Raw genomic sequence first — 5,220 nt, forward strand, 5'->3', positions numbered from 1 at the left:
TTTTTCATTTGTTCCCCTACATTCACTTTGGTCATGTCCCAAAGTTCCACAATTCTCACATATCCCACTTGGGATTGATGAGGATGCCGTCATGGCATTAACATGATGCTTTGGTGATTTTGAGACTTCTTCAAGTCTAGCCATAGCTTTTTCAAACTTCAAATTGATTGTGTCAATGTGAGCACTAAGTTGAGCACCCAATTGAGTAACGGAGTCCACTTCATGCTTTCCTCCTCTAGTAGCCTTGCGAGGTCTACTATATTGTGAGTTATGGACCGCCATTTCCTCAATCTTGTTCCATCTTTGATTGTCATCAACTTCGGTGAACATTCCATTTGATCCCATGTTGAGAATGTTCCTTGAATCTTCATATAAACCATTCCAAAATTGTTGTAGAAAGAACCATTCGCAAAGTCCATGGTGAGGACATGAGCGACAAATTCCCTTGAACCGCTCCCAAGCTTCATACAAAGATTCTTCATCCCTTTGCTTAAAACCCGTAATTTGAGCTCTTAGCATGTTAGTCTTTTCCGGTGGGTAGATTTTTTTGTAGAAAGCTAGAGCTAACTTCTTCCAAGAATCAATTCCGAGAGTGGCCTTATCAAGGCCCTTCAACCATTGCTTCGCGGTGCTGATTAGAGAAAATGGAAATAAGACCCATCTAATTTGGTCTTGAGTCACACCCGTTTGAGAGATTGCATCACAATAGTCGCAAAAGGTTTCCATATGAGAATGAGGGTCTTCACTAGGCATCCCCCCAAATTGGCTCCTTTCAACTAATTGGATGAAGGCGGATTTGGCAATAAATTTCCGGTTAGATGTTGTGGTGTAGGAGTACCATTGGGTAGGTTCTCCTCGGTGGGTACGGAGTGTGACGAGAATTTAGGCATTGTAGGTTGATTTTGTGGGGTATTGTGTAATGGGTTCTCGGATCCTCTCCTTCTATTGCGAAAGGGTTCGTGAACTCAATAGTTGGTTGGACAACTTCACTAATACCTCTTAAATTCCTCCTAACAAGTCTCCTATTGTTCGTCAAGGTTCTTTCGATTTCACGGTCAAAAGGTAACAATTCACCTTGTGACCTTCTAGACATGCAAAATATCAAACAACTCGAAAACAATTAGAACAAACCATGAGGAATTTTACTTCCCCAAGGCAAAGACACAACTAATAACAATAAATAGAAATCTAAATCAAACAAACACCGTCCCCGGCAACGGCGCCAGTTTTGATCGGTCCGTTTCGTGTTCACAAATAGATGTGGTCGTTGGGTCACGGTCGAATCAAAACACAATTTATAACTTCACAAAACAACTCTACAATTAGTAAAGAGGCAAGTAAAGGTCGGATCCCAAGGGACGGGAATTGAAATAAGATTTCTATTGCCACTAGCGGTGTCTTAGGGGTGTCATAATTTGGGTTGATGTAGAAGGTCACTAACTAAAATAGCAATGAAAATAAACTAGCAAGATGAATTAAAAGGGGTTGTAAACAATTGATAAAAAGCACTAGGGTGTCATGGGATCATAGGGGAATCATGGGAATTGATCATACAAACATGTTCTCAAATTATAAGAAAGCGATTATTGTTGTGATGGATTGAGTTGGGTTATATCTTACAATCCTAGGAAAGTTTGGGTCCCGGAGCCGAATCGATTAGATTGTACAACACCTACAAGTCGACTTAATCTTCCCTACTCAACAAAATGCATGGTCTAATGAGACTCGAGTTGGTTTATGTCTTACAAGTCTCATTGAAAAGATAGGTGATGGTGGTAAATGCAAGGATTCATAGGCTTAGCATTTCATCAAACATAACATGTGCATGAGTTAAGATCAAAACAAGTAAGCAAATAAACCATGAAAGCATATTAATTTAAGCATGAATCATTCCCCATGTTGGTTTCCCCTAATCACCCATTAACCCTAGCTAAGAGACTACTCACTCATTATCATGTTAATCATGCTAGCAAGGTTGTTAATCATACCAACAAAATGAAACATGCTGAAAAAATGAAAGTAATTAGCAATAATTAAAAAGGGATTAAGAGATTATACCTACTAATGATTCCAATAACAAAGCAAGAATAATAGAAGTACTTGATGTTTGATTGAGAGGTTGTCAATCTCCCAATAATAACCCAAATAATCTTCAATTACCCAAAATAAAGGATGAACAAGAGAGAGATTAAAGAACTATAACTTGGATTAAAACTTGATTAATACTTGATTACAATATTAAAGAGATATTTTGTTGATATTAACTACACTAATTATTGATAAGAAGAACATGATCCTCTAATTAGACTAATAGGGTATTTATAGTGAAAATTAGGGAGGATGCATTAGGGTTAACTAAGGGCTAAACTAGTAATTACACTTTTTAGATTGAGCAAGGAGGAGCCGGTATTTTCTAAAGGAAGGGCTTCTTTCTTTGTTGCTTGGAGAAGAGGAAATCGGCTGTGAAGGAATCTGTGCGGATTAGGGTCGGGACGGGCGGATTCTGGCGATGGAATCCGAGCGGATTCGAGGGAATCCGGGCGGATTGTGGCGGTGCAATCTGAGCGTCTTTGGAGGAAACCGCTCGGATTGTGCTGTGAGGAGACGGGCGGATTGGAGACAATCCGCTCGGATTGTAGTTCAGCACAAATTCTTCTTCTTTTCTTCCTTTTTCTTCATGAATTCCTTGGGGATTTCCTTGGGGACTCAAGGATCCTTTCTCAACATTGCTCATCTACTATCATATGTACAAAGGCCTTCTAATCTTGTCTCTCCTTGATGCCTGGTCATTGGATTCGATCAATTTAGCCTCGTTTTGCCATAAAAATGCAAGATTCTTACTCCTTTCCTACCAAGGGATCAAAATCTCAAAGAATATGCAAAACAAAGAATTAAAGATAGTAAATGACCCAAATATGCACTAAAAAGCATGGGAACAAGGCTAATTCGGGGACAAATGTGCGCTAATTATGGTCACATCATTTTGATCGGTCCGTTTCGTGTTCACAAATAGATGTGGTCGTTGGGTCACGGTCGAATCAAAACACAATTTATAACTTCACAAAACAACTATACAATTAGTAAAGAGGCAAGTAAAGGTCGGATCCCAATGGACGGGAATTGAAATGAGATTTCTATTGCCACTAACGGTGTCTTGGGGGTGTCACAATTTGGGTTGATGTAGAAGGTCACTAACTAAAATAGCAATGAAAATAAACTAGCAAGATGAATTAAAAGGGGTTGTAAACAATTGATAAAAAGCACTAGGGTGTCATGGGATCATAGGGGAATCATGGGAATTGATCATACAAACATGTTCTCAAATTATAAGCAAGCAATTATTGTTGTGATGGATTGAGTTGGGTTATATCTTACAATCCTAGGAAAGTTTGGGTCCCGGAGCCGAATCGATTAGATTGTACAACACCTACAAGTCGACTTAATCTTCCCTACTCAACAACATGCATGGTCTAATGAGACTCGAGTTGGTTTATGTCTTACAAGTCTCATTGAAAAGATAGGTGATGGTGGTAAATGCAAGGATTCATAGGCTTAGCATTTCATCAAACATAACATGTGCATGAGTTAAGATCAAAACAATCAAGCAAATAAACCATGAAAGCATATTAATTTAAGCATGAATCATTCCCCATGTTGGTTTCCCCTAATCACCCATTAACCCTAGCTAAGAGACTACTCACTCATTATCATGTTAATCATGCTAGCAAGGTTGTCAATCATACCAACAAAATGAAACATGGTGAACAAATGAAAGTAATTAGCAATAATTAAAAAAGGATTAAGAGATTATACCTACTAATGATTCCAATAACAAAGCAAGAATAATAGAAGTACTTGATGTTTGATTGAGAGGTTGTCAATCTCCCAATAATAACCCAAATAACCTTCAATTACTCAAATTAAAGGATGAACAAGAGAGAGATTAAAGAACTTAAACTTGGATTAAAACTTGATTAATACTTGATTACAATATTAAAGAGAGATTTTGTTGATATTAACTACACTAATTATTGATAAGAAGAACATGCTCCTCTAATTAGACTAATGGGGTATTTATAGTGAAAATTAGGGAGGATGCATTAGGGTTAACTAAGGGCTAAACTAGTAATTACACTTTTTAGATTGAGCAAGGAGGAGCCTGTATTTTCTGAAGGATGGGCTTCTTTCTTTGTTGCTTGGAGAAGAGGAAATCGGCTGTGAAGGAATCCGTGCGGATTAGGGTCGGGACGGGCGGATTCTGGCGATGGAATCCGAGCGGATTCGAGGGAATCCGGGCGGATTGTGGCGGTGCAATCCGAGCGTCTTTGGAGGAAACCGCTCGGATTGTGCTGTGAGGAGATGGGCGGATTGGAGACAATCCGCTCGGATTGTAGTTCAGCACAAATTCTTCTTCTTTTCTTCCCTTTTATTCATGAATTCCTTGGGGATTTCCTTGGGGACTCAAGGATCTTTTCTCAACATTGCTCATCTACTATCATATGTACAAAGGCCTTCTAATCTTGTCTCTCCTTGATGCTTGGTCATTGGATTCGATCAATTTAGCCTCGTTTTGCCATGAAAATGCAAGATTCTTACTCCTTTCCTACCAAGGGATCAAAATCTCAAAGAATATGCAAAACAAAGAACTAAAGATAGTAAATGACCCAAATATGCACTAAAAAGCATGGGAACAAGGCTAATTCGGGGACTAAATGTGCGCTAATTATGGTCACATCAAATATCCCCAAACCGAACCATTGCTCGTCCCGAGTAAAGAGGTGACAAAGACTAGGACCAATACTAACCTATCCTGATAATATAGCCGGTATGAGACAATTAGCGGGTCTCACTCCGCCCCTTCAACTCACAACAAGACAACCATGAGGTAGGATGCCTTCTTGCAAGGCAAGGTGGGTCTTGCCAAAATGGCGACACATCCAAACATTAAGCACACAAAATCACATAATGGATGCATCTACAAAAGAATAGCCACTTCCTCATCGAGCGGCGGAGGCACTAAAGAGGAACAAATTTAAGAGCATGTAATCCTTCACAAATACTAGTTCAACAAATTACTAAGGCTAAAAGGATGGCACTAAATCACCTCCAAATGGTGTTAAACTAGACTACTTTCGTCCTCAATTTCCAAATGCTTTCGTCAAGAGCGATCGGATGGTGGTGGAATGATGATCCCTATGATGCTAGTAGCTTATGACATGA

General features: G+C 39.2%; 1 non-coding gene across 1 annotated transcript; it reads left to right on the top strand.

The window, feature by feature from the left end:
• The first annotated feature begins 412 nt into the window (after nt 1-412).
• Nucleotides 413-519, top strand: LOC141588989 (small nucleolar RNA R71). Its single transcript, XR_012519951.1, has one exon. It is a non-coding gene; the product is annotated as a small nucleolar RNA R71 (small nucleolar RNA).
• Nucleotides 520-5,220: the final 4,701 nt, after the last annotated feature.

The sequence above is a fragment of the Silene latifolia genome, chromosome 6 (genome assembly GCF_048544455.1).
Source record: "Silene latifolia isolate original U9 population chromosome 6, ASM4854445v1, whole genome shotgun sequence".
Taxonomy (NCBI): Eukaryota; Viridiplantae; Streptophyta; class Magnoliopsida; order Caryophyllales; family Caryophyllaceae; genus Silene; species Silene latifolia.